General features: G+C 37.6%; 1 protein-coding gene across 11 annotated transcripts in view; it reads left to right on the top strand.

Annotated features, from left to right (window-relative positions):
- Positions 1-14957, top strand: part of FHIT (fragile histidine triad diadenosine triphosphatase) — a 1654094-nt gene that overhangs the window by 724389 nt on the left and 914748 nt on the right. Inside the window, exon 1 of one of the 11 annotated variants that reach the window (XM_037799428.1) lies at positions 8980-9051. The exons of the other annotated variants lie outside the window; for them this stretch is intronic. The gene's annotated coding sequence lies outside the window, so the exon portion shown is untranslated. Of the gene's footprint in view, positions 1-8979; positions 9052-14957 lie in introns of those variants that run through there. 11 annotated transcript variants of the gene reach the window in all.

The raw sequence follows: 14957 nt of genomic DNA, 5'->3' as shown, positions 1-14957 counted from the left end.
ATATTTATATCTTTTATAGGAGTTGGGACAGTTTGGGCCTTATTTCCTCAAATATTCTTTTTGCCCGTTTTTTCTTCTCTTCTCTTTCTGGTATTTCCATGTTGCATATGTTGGTACATAGTGAGGTGGATGAGTATGGAATGGCAGGTCCAAATTGTAGAGCTCATCTGTCATCATCCAGAGTTCCAAGCAAGTGGATTTGTCCATTTACTTGTTGTTTCTGAGGGAAGACTTTTCCAGGTGATGTCTTATATCACCATGTTTATGATAAACTCCCTATTCTTTTAATTTTAGCAAAAGAAATAAACATTCATCTAAGCAAGGGGAATTAAAATGATATATATGAGCCCATATAGCTAACACTGAGACTGAACTTTGTCTCAAATAGATTGGCTCTATCTAGTCAAATAAGTGTTTCCCAAGAAAAGTGTTTGAAGGCACTCCATACAAATTTGACAGTATCTTGACATATAATAGAAATTCTTTATACCTCAAATGCTCTGTCTCCTGGAAATTGTCTTAAATGAAACTCATGCAGGTGTTACAGTCTCAGCCAATATTTTAATCTTTGGTCTGGTAAGGAGATTGACAGTTACCATTCATTTCTTCCCAGGTGAAGACTCCTGTTCAGTAGAAGCAATTCTGGTGAGGGGATGAAACCATTTTGGTAGTTAAGACTGTACAAATGTTTGAAAAATCTTTTTTTTTTTGTTAAAACATACCTGCCTATGAAATTTAAGCACCTTCAGGGGAAAAATACTCTCCTACTCCTCCAGTATCCCCACAGTCTGTTCATACAATGCATTCACCAGCTAGACATTATTCCTTGACAGATATTTGCCTGCCACTTGGGAAACTCATTGCTTTAATCAAATGATTCTCAACCTTGGCTGCACATTAGAAAACTGGGTAGCTTTAAAATATCCTGATGCCTAGGTTGCACCCTAGTCAATTAAATTAGAAATTCTGGGGATGGGATCTAGGTATCAGTATTTTTTTAAGCCCCCCACCCCACCCAACACACACACTGCTTCCCTCAACCCTTGATCCAAGTGCAGCCAAGGTTTAGACTCGCTCTGTTGAACCTAAGATCATAATGAAGCAAAATTCCCATTTTCATGGTCTTATGGTGTTTGCTCTTCTTAAACATGTGTAAGTGCAGCATCCATTGTGAGCTGCTTGTGTTAGTCTTGTCTGTACAGAAATTTACTGATACAGTCTTATCATTAACTTGTTATAAGGAGGATTTTTTAGGTAGGAAAAAGGTGATGATAAGAAATAAATTTTATATTTTTCAACTGTAAATCCCTCTGATGGATTCTGTTTGGGACCAACATCATTTAAACTTTGATAACCTCATATCTAAGCTCTGCCAAGGCATATGGGCTCACCTGTCAAAAGTTCATTTGTGTAGCTAAATTTGTAAGAGAATATGTTATATTCTTAAACCATTTTTTTTAGCCTGGTGAAATACATGCTGCAAACTTTTTTTCTGTTACCGTAATATTCCTTGTGTTTGGTTCATTATAGATCGTTTGATTTAATCTTTTATTTAAATAGAATTGCTATAGTTTCACTGAATTTGAAGCAGTTGAAGGAAGGTTAATTTTATTATCTGTAAAACAAAATAATTATATTACTGCCTCCTCAGGTTATTAAGAAAAGTGAAATATAATGTGTGTAAAAAGTAGTGAATGGTACTAAGATTCATTACAGTGTTGTTATGCTATGAGAGAACATATTGTAGTGGTTAGACTCCTTGAGCTCCAATCTCATCCAAACCGTCAGCTCTGTGATGTTAGGCAAATTATTAAATTTCTTTAAGTCTCCATTTCCTCATCTGTAAAGTTTTAGTTACTTGGGGGTAGGGATTGTGATATTTAAATGAAATAATATATTTAATGTGTCTATTACTCTTCCTGGCATATAGGCACTTTTCACATACATAAAATAGGAAGAAAGTGTGCATGTGCATGTGTGTGTGCACACATGTGTGTGTGTGATTATATATTCAGTCAAAGGACCTTATCCTTGCTACTCTGTTAGAAGTACAGAATCTCAGCCAACACTCTAGACATACCAATTCAGAACCAGTATTCTTAAAATATCCCAAGTAATTTGTGTACACATTTGAGAAGTGCAGCTCTAGCCAATGAATGGCAAATATACAGCAAAATTGCCACTGCTCTTCAATCCTACACTCTGAGCCTGAATCACTCATCAATTATGGTGCTCCATCCTATCAGCATCCCTCTGAACTGCTGCAGACAGGTCCAGTTAGTTGATAGGAATTTCCATGCAAGATGGAACCTAGAGCAGAAGAAACTTATTGCAGGGAAATACAGATTTGCCTGAGCTAGAAAGACAGTACTGTTTTGCCTGAGCAAAACAGTGCTTGAACTCAGGGCTCTCAATCCTCCTTAATTTCATCCAGTAACGTGCAATTATCATGCTGCTGGCTTTGTACTACAACTGGAAGGTGAAGAAAAATAAGAAATTATTAGGATTCAATATTAAAATGGAAGTTGAAAAGGAGTAGGTTAAAATTGCTAAAGATATTACTATGATTAAAACCCAAAGCCTAATGGTAATTCTTACCTTGATAATTTATGCACTGTGATTAAAAAAAAAAATCAATGATGCTCAGAATATATTTCTTAATCAAAAAAGATCATTCATTAATTTCACTGAACTACAAAATTTGCTTTCTTTTTCACTTAAGCATTTTCTTTTTATTGAGGGCTTGTAGGGCTTGGGGGTGAATTTGTCAATAAAGTGACTGCTGAATCCATTAGACAGAATTTCACAAAACTAAGTTTGAATATGGCACAGATTGCAGACGTTTATGAACTGTATTTACCTCTTACGATGTTTTTTATATGAAACTTTAAATCTTAGTGCTGGAATGAGCATTGAGATAGCATATGATCCAGCTTCTGTCCCCTGGAAAGGAGGGGAGAATTTTGTTCATCACCAACAAGAGTTGTGGTCTGTGTAGAGCAGAAATGAAAACACTGTGTCATACCTCTGAAATCTATCTTAAGCCTCATGTCTGGTGTTGCACTGAGGCTGCTAAACATTTTCTGACTCATTACTCAAATGACTCATGCTCCATTTAGTGTGATAGGAATGCGTGGAGTAGTGGCCAGATCCAACTGAGTGCATAAATGACTAGCCCGAGTTCCTTGCATTTTGTTTCCTGGGCTGTGAATTTGCTGGGAATCTTAGGACATTAAAGCTCCTCTGAAGTGTCTGGCTAATATTGAGAGGCCTCTTTCTACCCTGCGGAGCGTATGCCAAAATTTCCCCTTCTCAAAATGAAATGAGATTCCCAATTTTCACATATCAATTTCATTTCAAGCTGTAATAGTAGTTTAGCTAATGCAAGACAGACTCATCAGTTAAAAAAAACTACACATATATCAATGAATTTAGATATATGTATATGTGTATATGTATGTAAATATATAGTTTTACTTTAACCAAACTATATCAAATACCTTCAAAATTTCCAAGAAACAACAATTCTTTCCCCAGAGCATTAACTTACTCAGTATACACATTATTTTTATGATCAAGAAATTTTCCACATATAAGTGTGCTGTCCTTCTGCTACAAGTGATGGTTGAAAGACTAATTGCAGATGTATGGAAACCAGAACTGAGGAGCTATGACAGTGTCTCTTGAAATAACACTGAAGGTCAGGTTATGATGCCACCTTCCCTTTTTGAGCATTTTATTTATAATTTTATTTTATTATGTATTTTATAAATTATAAACTTATATATAATTTATATATATTTAATATATTTTATAAATTATTTATATATATTTAATATATTATTTTATTTCCTATAATTAATTTCATATCCAGTGAAATAAAAGAAACATCTAGGAAGCGTTTCCTGGGAATTAACTTGCCAATAGTCAAAGAGGAAATATAGCACATATACTTAGTTTTCTTGTGACTATCTTCAGCAGTAACAGTTTGGCTCCCTTTATTAAATGTTTCACTTATTTTAGAGTATTAACATAAGATCAATGAGACCTATTTTCTCCTTGGAGTCAGCTACTTTGTTTCATGTTTATTTTCGAACTTGGTTTCTTTTAAATTATTCTTAAAAGGCCTTTCATGAACCACGTGTATTGCATGTGTGGTAGATACTAAATTAAATTAGTTAACTTCCAGCAAATGAAAATATACAATTAATTTATAAGAATAAATTATTTTTTCCATATTAAACTATAGGCTCAATAACAAAGGACAGATAACATAAATAATTATCAATTGGATGCTTTAAAGGATTGTAGTTCTTTGTTCTTTTCTGTGTATTTAAATGTCTGTTCCCTGTGTTGGGGTTCAGAAACAGATTTTGGAAGATGGGTTGGTCCTATAAAGTCAGTTGAACAGACTTGTTCTAGGCCCTTTAGGAACTTAACGTGATGTTTGGCCTCGTGAAGAGTTTGCTATGAAATTCGAAGTCACCTGGAGTTATGGAAGTAATTGAATTATTGTTCGCTAATATTAGGAATGGGAAAGCAGAAGATTGAAATCTGTTTTCATAGCAGCTAATGAGGCATCTAATGATTCACATGTCATTCTAAAGCTAATCTCATTAAGACAGAGCATGTTGTTTTCATAAATTTCCGGGGGGAAGCTGGACAGTTATAGATATTCATTTAATTGAAATAAATAACACAGCTTTCCAACCAAATTCAAGAATATGCAAAAAGCCTCTTAATATTGATGTCTTCTAAATGAGCAAATAAATTCTTAAAAACAACATGAGAGGTGGATTCTGCTTTTTTTTCCCGTTACAGAATCTGATTTTTGGATTATTTGAAAGTGGATTCTGCTATCAAATTAAATGCACCATTGACTAAATTTTCACTAAGAGATTTATTACCAGCTGCCTTATTTAGTATACTTTTATTAAAATATAACTGAAGCTTCTCTTTGAATACTTATATTTTAGATGTTTAATGGGCAGTCATGAGGAATTGAATTGTCCCTGTGATTTTTGACCCACAAGATAGTATGGAACACCTAATTGCATTGGGGGAAATTATGGGGAGGGGAATCCAGGTAGTTTCTTGACACTGGGAAGCCTATGTACTTGATTCTTTAAACTGCTATTGGAAAAATTTGGTATATGAGAGCTTGCTCTGAAGTGGCTCAGTGTTCTTCATTTGGGAGCCCCAGACATGCAAACATGAAATGCCAAGCCCTGTGCTTGTGATAGGGGAATTGCCCAATAAATGCTTTTTGAGTAAATGAATGTATCAATGAGCAGGACATTATTATCATCATTAGTCAATATTCTCCCTTTTTAGTTCTTTGAAAAACAGCATACAGATGTTTTTCCTTATTTAGATGTCTGTTTTAAGATAGTGATCTACACGTTGAATATGCTGTTATTTCTATCACTGGCTGAGAGAAATATGTATACCTCTCTACCATGTACTTATGGATACAAATATATAATTGGACCCAGAAGCTATGGGAAATGAGGAGAAATCTGTAGGTTTTCAAACCTTCCAAACTGCTTGGTAAAGTGGGTATTAATACAGTTGGCTCCAGAGGGATGGTTTTCTTCAGCCACCAGCTCTGTTACATGGGAAACCTTTTCCCATTATGTTTCTATTTTAAATCTATTCCCTTGCCCTGGCTGATTGAACCTTTCTGAAATGTGCCAGGCAGAGAATCTCGCCTCCCCTGTCAGCTTGGAAATAATAATGTCTTCACATTTTCATGGCCTTTTCTGAAATGAAGACCTTTCATTTATGCTTCATTTTCAATTAAAATAAATTGATTAACATCATGAAATTGTGTTTCACCACAGATCTTTCGAAACAAGAAGCTGCTTTTCTGATGTGGTAAGGGAAAATATTGTCCCACATTTCTCTGTGCTTCAAGGACTCGAGCAAAGGAACTGCTTTATCAATACATGTTATTGAATTCTAAAGAATCACCAGGTTTCATTTCTTCCCTTTTGCTTATGTTTTTCCCTGGAGCATTCCCAGGCACTAGTAATCACAGAACTCTCTCAGGGACCCCTCTTCTGTGCTGCCTGACTTTTTGTTAATATTTTCTGTCTCTTCATCTTTTTGCCCAAGGGGAATTTCCGTACTATACTTTTCACCTTTCATCTTGGTTTTTTTTTTTTTTTAGTTTTACAAATCATTCTTAATTTCCAAAGACCCTCTTACTTCTTACACTCTGATTTTTCTTTTTTAATTGCACCTTCTTGGTTAATCTTTATTTCACCCCAGGTCCATCCTCTGCTCTTGTCTTCTCTACATCTCCTAGACGTCTGTGATGGTTTGGCCAATGGGAGGACACCAGTGTCAGTTTGGAGGGTGAGAGGAGAAGGAGGGGAAGGTATTTCTTCCCCACTTTCACTACTGCAGCTCCCACTAGGCAGTTTGGTCTCCACTGGAATAGTTCTTGCTGGACTTGGGTAGCGCTATTCCCTCTCCTTGTCCCTTCCACATTAGGAGTGGTAATGACTTCCTATTGCCAATCTCTGGTGCCCTTCCAATTCTCCACCCACCCTTTTTTTAAAACTCAGTTTTATTGAGATATATTCACATACCCTACAATCATCCAGTGTGCAGTCGTTTCCAGCACCACCATATAGTTGTGCATTCATCACCACAATCAATTTTTTGAACATTTTCACTACTCAAAAAAAAAAAAAAAATGAAAATACAAGTAAAAAAGAACACCCAAAACATCCCATTCCCCCACCCCACTCCCATTATTCATTTAATTTTTGTTTCCATTTTCTACTCATCTGTCCATACACTGGATAAAGAGAGTGTGGGCCCCAAGATTTTCACAATCACACAGTCATACAGTGTAAGCTACATAGTTATACAGTTGTCTTCAAGAATCAAGGCTGCTGGGTTGCAGTTCAACAGTTTCAGGTATTTCCTTCCAGCTATCCCAATATATTAAAAACTAAAAGGGATATCTATATAACTCATAAGAATAACCTCCAGAATGACTTCTCTCCTCCATTTGAAATCTGTTAGCCCCTGCAACTTTATTTTGTTTCATTTCTCTTCCCCCTTTTGGTCAAGAGGGCTTTCTCTATCCCACGATGCTGGGTCCAGGCTACCAATTCTTATTTGTTCTTTTAACACTGCCTCCTCTTTGACTCAAGACCCTTCATTTGAACCATTAGGAATATATTCTATCTTCTGGCAGATATACAGTGTATTCTTAACTTATAGGTACAGTATGTTCTTGAATTTCTCTGAGAATTTGAATTAGGATATGTATTTGTAAGTTATTTTCTGACCTATGAGTTCTCTCTTTTCTGGTACCAGTTATTCTGTCTGTAATGTTAGTTCTTCTCTTTTGTGATATTACTATAACTTTCAAATGAAAATCTTCTTTGAAAATAGGTCACTTGTAAGAGTTCTTCTGCTATTGTGTAAGCCTGTTTCTATAATCTCTGATGAATCTTCCCCCCAAAGTCCCAGTCTACTGTATTCCTCCTGCATATCACAACCAGGTTAATATTGGCTAGGTTATTTCCGTCTCTAATTTCCAGACAAACTAAAAACAGAATGTTGTGTTTGGTATTGCAAGTGTTTCAGCAGATTTCAGCAGATGCTTGACCTGGACATCACTTTCCGTTAAGTACACCCTTCTCATTCCTGTTTCTGCACTTGTACCTGAAAAATTCTAATCCATACTTACGGTACAAACTAGCTTGCCATCTACCTTGTTAGCCCAGTCTGGTGGTCCCTCCCTCCTTTTACTTCTTATTCTGACTTATCATTTACTGACTTGTCTTCTTGTTTTTTCACCATATATCTTCTCTTATGTAATAGAAGATAAATTCTTTGGAGACTAAGATTTTTTAAAATGTTTTGCTCTTTATTCATTCTTCACTATTTCAAACAATTTCGTCCATCATCTCTATTCTTAGTACTGTGAAATGAATCAAGCAGTGTCTTTGCACTTGAGAAGCTCACAATCAGCTGTGGAGACAAGCCCAGAAATAAGGGGAACACAATATGAAAAGGGTCATAATGAAGCATAACAGAACAATCTTTCAGGAAGGAGGGAAATCTAGGAAGGATGGGAATTCTGCACTTACTTTCCTGGCAAGTGGAAAGAATGAAAGATAAGCAAGTGTCACTCTATAAATATGGACCACCTGATCAAGCTCTGCTTTTAACTCAGGAACAAGGGGTTCACGGCCATAATTTAAGTAAAGCCTTTACTCCAGGGTGATAAATTAGACCTCGGTGTAGTCAATGTAAGAATTTTTGTTCAAGGATGTGCTCTTTAAAATCCTTAAGTTGTCACGATTCCTGGCATGTGATTCCTAAAGGATTAGAAGAGGAGGATAGACCTCACAGGTTCTTTATATGGCATCCTTTTCAGCTGTTTGGTTTTTTTTTAAAGACAATTTTGCCTGCCTCAACTGTGCCCGGTTACCAGATAATGTACAGATGGTGCTGTTTTAAGCAGACAAAGCAAGGGGTAATGGTACTGTGAATTAGGCTTAAACTAGTTCATTAAACTAGTAGGAAGAACTAAGGTAAAAGAAGGAGAAGATACAAGCAGAGTACAAGGATATGATTGATGATTTGAGAACCAAATGTCAGGCTTATGTGGCTTTGCTGAAGGTTGCTCCTCTTGTTGCCCTGCAAGGAAAGAAGAAAGTGGGAAAGCAGAAAGCAGGAGAAAAGGAGAATGTTTTGGACAGCTCCCACATTCCTGGCCCTGGCTCCCTTAGCTATTAGGACCATTTTTTAATTGGAAAGTAGAACACAATAGTGAATAGTACACAAAACGTAAATGAATGCACAATGAATTATCACCAATGGGAGAATATTCAGTTTTCTGTCTGGAAGGAGAAAAGTCAGAATCCAAGTGATGAGAGTTTTTTTTATTCCCCCTTATCTAGCCCATAAGTAACTGGAGGTAGCTGACCTTCCCTCCCCATTTGGGAGAGGAGCAGAGAGTAAGCAAGTGAGAAAGTCTGCTGTATCTTCTCTTGCTTCAGAGAGCGACACTGTATCCTGCAGGTCAGTCCTGGGCTCAGGAAGAGCAGATACAGTTGCCTGGGGAACAAAAGTTCAGATTAGAGATTGTTCAAAGGGGCACAAGTCTTTTAGGCTGATTCTCCCAGTCTTTGGGACTCTCCTTTTTATACCGGTTGTGGAGAGTTTGGGATCCTGAAGTGGGGAAAAATGGGGCTGGGATTTTGGGTGGGATATTTATTAACAAAGCATCTGCTTTCCTTCTGAAATCCAAAGCTAAAGGATATGGGTGCTTCTGGAGGGGAAGGAAACTATCAGAGGGAATGGATCATAAATGCCCTGGGTCTTCCTCAGAGGGGACATGTGATTAGAGGAGATGTCAAATCTACATGGTTCTGGGCAACACCCTGTGATAGCCTCATGATCTTGTCCAGGCCCTGCCACTTACGAATTCTGTGCAATGGGGTACATGATTTAACCTTCCTGAGCCCAAGTTTACCTAGACTATAAAACATTTCCCCAGATGGTATTAGGCCATTTTTACACTTGGTATTGAAGGCACTGTTGACTGTGGTCAACAGAAACGATGAGGTGAATCTGACCCTGTCTCCCATTTAAAGGCTTCCATCCTTTCTATATCAATGGAATATATATATAGTTTTGAATTCTAAGATTAAGGATGGCATTGGTTGTGCAGGGAGTAGGAAGAGAAACCACAGGGTGTGGGTTACACAGTAAAGGCTGATGAAATTCATAGTTGGATAGATGCCAGGTTGGCATGTAGATGAGTGTGTGTGTGCACATGTGTGTGGTCTTTCTGGAAATATGATCTGTGGATTATTTTAAGATACTATGCTATCAAGAGTCTTTTTCTCCCTATATATTTATAAACATGCCTAGAGGGTGTGATGGACATAAACATAGAATAAATATTAATTATGTAATACAGAGTGAATTTAGCCCACTGATGCCAGCTTGGAGTAATTTGAAAAAAAAAAAAAAGAGAATTTTTTATATCTAGAGAAAGGAGGGAAGGGAGAGGTGAGGGAGGGAGGGAAAAGGGGGGAGGGGCATGAGCAGAATACTACTTAGCATTTCTTTGTGCTGTTTTGAGTAGAAATTGGGGAGTCTGCATCTAATTTCTGCCCAAATACTAATTATTAGTGCAGTCACTTGGTGCTTGATGAGTTGTCTTGCAGTGTTGGTTTCAAGTGACCATAATTCATATTTCATAGAACCTAAACCTTGTAAAGAACCTACAAGATTTTTGTAATCCAGAATTTCCTAATGTGAGTTCAGTAAAACACTGGTAGCCTCAGATGATCTGTCTCAAAAGAATTGTGTGAGAAGTGAAGTACTGCAGATTGTATCCCCCTATTAGAAATGGATGTTAATATATGTAACTTTCTTCCAAGTCCCAAAAGGAAGACAACTTTATTTAGGTTATCCTACCCTTTCCCATGAACATAAAACATTTTCTTCAAGTAATGCCTGTTGAATCTTTCAGAACAAAGTTTGGAAAACAGTCTTGGTCCAAGCCTTCATTTTAGAAATGAAAAACGAAGGTCAAAGAAATGATTTTCCCAAGTTTGCTATCTAGTGGGTAGATCTCTTGTATTCTATTCCTGTGCTGCAAATCAAACATGATTATCTTGTCCTTGAAGGAAAATGCTAAGGAAGGGGAATCCTCCCTCTGTTGGACTTTACCTAATAGCTTTTGTTAGCTTAAGATCTTTCCTGCATTTTATTTTTCAAAGAACACTCTCTTTCCAGAGGGGGTACTTAATAGTATTGCTTATTGTCTAATCACATACCTGTATTGTAATTATAATTTTATTTCTTTTGAATCCATAAGATTTCTCCATTCCATCTGAAGGCTGCCTTTTTTTTTTTTTTTTTTTTTAATTCCCATCCCCATGATTCTGCATTTACAAAAATGCCTCTGTCTTTTGTTTTTCATCTAGAACATCACTCCAGGTTACTGACCAAAGAACCTGCTTTTTGTTCCCTGCATATTTGCATCCTGCTTACTATAAAATTTTCCAAAATTCTCCTCAGAAATCAAAAGATGTCTGCAATAATATACTACTGCAAAAGAAAATTAATTGATATTAATTAATCTTTTTCCACTGGATGACTTTTTTTTCCCCTTGATCCCAGTGTTGGTAATATATTATTCAGTGTTCTTACTAACAGCTTGTGGTTGTGCCATTTATTCACTAGAGTTATTAATTATCCACAGTAATGTTCCTCAGGATATGCATAATGGAGCACAATTGCAGGTCTTGCTTGCCAGGCTTCTGTAAGTTACAGTGGCCACTAAGTGTTCTGAGGATTTTGGAAGGAGTCCACTTTATCTTTGTTCCTAGGTTGGCAGTTATAGATGTGAATTTACTAAGGTTCAGTTCAACAAACATTTGTCTATCTTGTGTCAAAACATGTGCCAGGCTCTCGAGATGATTTTTTTTTAATGTACTGGGTATTGCATCTGCCCTTAAGGAGCTCACATGGCCCAGGGTGGTAAGTGCTATGTTATGTGGTGTGCAGACTGCTTGAGGCAATTAAAGAAACAAGTTCAGTGAGGAAAGTTTTCACACTTTGAAGGCATCCTGAAGGCTAAGCATGGCTTCCAGAAGCACAAGCGTAAGTTGTAGGTTCCCATCCCTTCCTGGTCTCCCTCTCCAACACTCTTGCTCCCAACTTAGACCCTCTCTCAGTATGTTGAACTTGAACATTTGTTACTGACAAGGAAAAATTCACTATTTTAGTCCAGATTATAAAAGTTGCAGTGGAATCTTTAAATCATCCTTCCCAATATCTTCTTCCTGTATATGGTTAGTCCCACCACCTCTGTACTGCTTGTTATAGGCCAGGCCCTGTGCTGAGCAGCCCCTATGTGTGTGTTTGTTTTCTGTGTAGTCCTGAGATTAACCCCAGACAGGATTGCTTCCCACGCTTGTGTGCACATTGGAAAACCTGAAGAGCTTCACAGAATAGTGATGCCTGTGTCCCACCCTCAGAGACTATTATTATTAACTGATCTGGATATAGCCTGGGCTTTGAAATGCTTAAAAAGTCCCCGATTGGCAATGAAAATGGCCTAAAATTAATCGTGGGGTGGTTGCATAACTCTGTGAGTATACTAAAAGCCATTAAATTGTATGCTTTAAATGGGAGAACTGCATGGTATGGGTATTATATCTCAGTAAAGCTGTTATATTAAAAAGAAAGAAGACGATGCCCAGGTGACTAGTTTGGGTACTATTGCCATAATGTAAATGGGGAAACTGAGACCTAGAGACACTAAGTATATTGCCCAGTGTCTCACAGCTAGCCAGCATAGAATAATAACTCAGGCAGCTTGATACTAGAGCTTATATTCCTATCAACTAAACCACCCTATTGTCTTCAAACATGAAGATAATCCTGCTAGGCCATTACTCAAAAGGCATGTGCTTGGAGAAGTTGTGATGGATTTGCAGCCACCTATCCACAAGCCCTCACCATGTCCTCTTATGTGACCAGTGGATCTAAGTTGCAAAATAACTGGCTTTGGAACAAGGTAAAGGAATTAGCCCCTTCATAAGTAAAATCCCAGACTCCAGCCACATTATCACAGTACAAATGCACAGGACCAGGCTCCTTTGGTGGCCAAGAGGCATCCTCAGAAACACATTTAAAGATGGGAATACTGGGTATCAAAGTTATAAATTCAAAACCAACTGTTCCACATTTTGGATCCTTAAAATAGAATTCTATTTAAAAGATACTGCCTGGAATTTTACTTTGCTTTTTGTCAACACTCTGCTGAATTTGGGTATAAAACATATATAAAAATAGTTCAACTATAATAGGAGAAATATTTGGGTTTTGACCATAGAGAGGGAATAAGAAGGCAAACCTGAAATGATTAGAAATGCCTGTTTTCACCAGTGCTAGGAAGACACAAACCAGGCAAGACTTCTGAAGGGAAAGAATGAATCCTCATCATAATGAATTATCATAAATACATTTTCTAGGAAGAATACCCGAGGAGTAATTCTTTGAAGCTTCATGGTGACTTTTCCAAGAAGACTCTATTTTTATATGTAACGATGATCTCTGCTGATGTCTTAATGGCTACCTCTTCTCTGTGTGCTCCTTTTACTGAGTAAAAAAGGATGAGCTCAGTTTAGAGCTGAAAGGAAACTCATTAAAAGTGGCCTTTCTCCAGGCTTAAAGGTTGAGTTCCAGGGGCAAGTTTAGTTCATTTTGCTTTAGTAGTTAGGTGTCAACTATTTCCTAAAGTGTTTAGAAGTCTAGGCATTTTCAATCTATTTCTTATTGAAAACCTTGAATGTAAGAGAGTAAGTTATTGTGAATATTTAGGTTTTTTTTTTTTTTTTTTTTTTTTTAACCCTGGCTTTGTCTGAACTTGCCCAAAGTATATGCTGAATTATTTTGGTTTTTAACATTAATTTCCTCATTCTCATGTCAGTGAAATCTGTGCTCTGTTGGTATCTAGTAGCAAAGAATGGACATAGGAACAGGGTGTTTTGGCATTTTGTCAACTGAAAGAGTTGTACTTTGCATTAAATTGTTTTATTTTATATTTCAGATCAGCCCTAATGATGGCTACTGATCATTGCTGTGTGACTTGGGGCAACATGGGTAGTGTGCTCACCAGCTTGTCTCATTGTGGCCTTCACTGGTATTTTGACCCCTTCTTTCCTAACCCCCCACCCCCACCCCAACCCTACAACATACACACACATTTTAATCCAGCAGTAGGTCCTTTTAGTTCTTCTTCTATGTATATCCAGATTATGGCCAGTTCTCACTCTATCCATTACCAACTCAGGAGTTCTGCTCTCAGCCATTTATCCCCTGCCTCAACTCTATAGCCTCTTAACTGTTTGGGCTCCTCCTATTCTCTCCACAAACCCAGTGTAATCTTTTCAAAATTTAAATTAGCTCATGTTACTCCCTTGCCTAAAAACTTCCAAAGGCTACCCACCTCAACTAGAATAAAATTAAAACAGCTTGCCCCAGCTCCACAGGTACTGGGTCAGCCTAATCTCTCTGTCCTCATCCTGTTTCACACTCCCCCTCATTCTCTAGGATCCAGCCATATTGGCCATCTTTCTGTTTATTTAGTTTATAATTCAGCTCACACTACATCATGGCCTATGTACTGCCCTCCCTCTAGTTAGAGGGTCCTGAGGAACCCCAATAAATAGCAGCCCTCTTCCCTCCTCTGGTTCTCAAATTTCTCAAGTAAATCGAGAAATAAACAAAGGAATGGCTGACTGAAGCTGCATTTGGTGGACATGGGTTAGGTCTTAGCCAAATGAGCTAGCTCGATGCTTCTCAAAGTCTTAATATATGAATTACCTTGGGATCCTGTCAAATGCAGAGTGTGACTGTGTAGGGCTGCAGTGGAGCTGAAAATCTGCATTCATAACAAGTTTCCAGGTGATGCTGATGCTGCCGATCCTCAGGCTGCACTTGAGTACTAAGGGACTGCCTGATAACTGAACCACAGTAGACCGACTTACACATATTAATAGTGCTGGGCTCCTGTTAAAAACTGAGAGTGGGAAAAGTGTGCCACCCTAACAACCTACCTGAACTTTCTTCAGATCTGCACGTGACTGGCTCCTTAACTCACCCAGATGTCAAGTGAGTCTTTTCCTTCTCAAAGGAACCCCATGTGCTGGCCATCAAGCAACTATTCCACTGCCACCCCTTCACTCTCAGCTCCATTACCCCATTTTATTATTTTTTCTAGCTCTGATAGCTACCTGAGAATTTTATGATTCAGCTTGTTCATTGTGCTCCCCATCTCTGATCAGAGAAGGGAGCTTGTCTGTCTTGTTGACTGTTATATTCCCATAGCAGTGTAGGGCTGTCCTTACCATATATATATTGAATAAAATTATATGGAGGATTTATTATAAGACAGTGCTTGA

This window comes from Choloepus didactylus, chromosome 1 (assembly GCF_015220235.1).
Source record: "Choloepus didactylus isolate mChoDid1 chromosome 1, mChoDid1.pri, whole genome shotgun sequence".
NCBI classification, from domain to species: domain Eukaryota; kingdom Metazoa; phylum Chordata; class Mammalia; order Pilosa; family Megalonychidae; genus Choloepus; species Choloepus didactylus.
The sequence above is the reverse complement of the archived record's forward strand: the minus strand, read 5'-3'. Positions and strand labels throughout refer to the sequence as shown.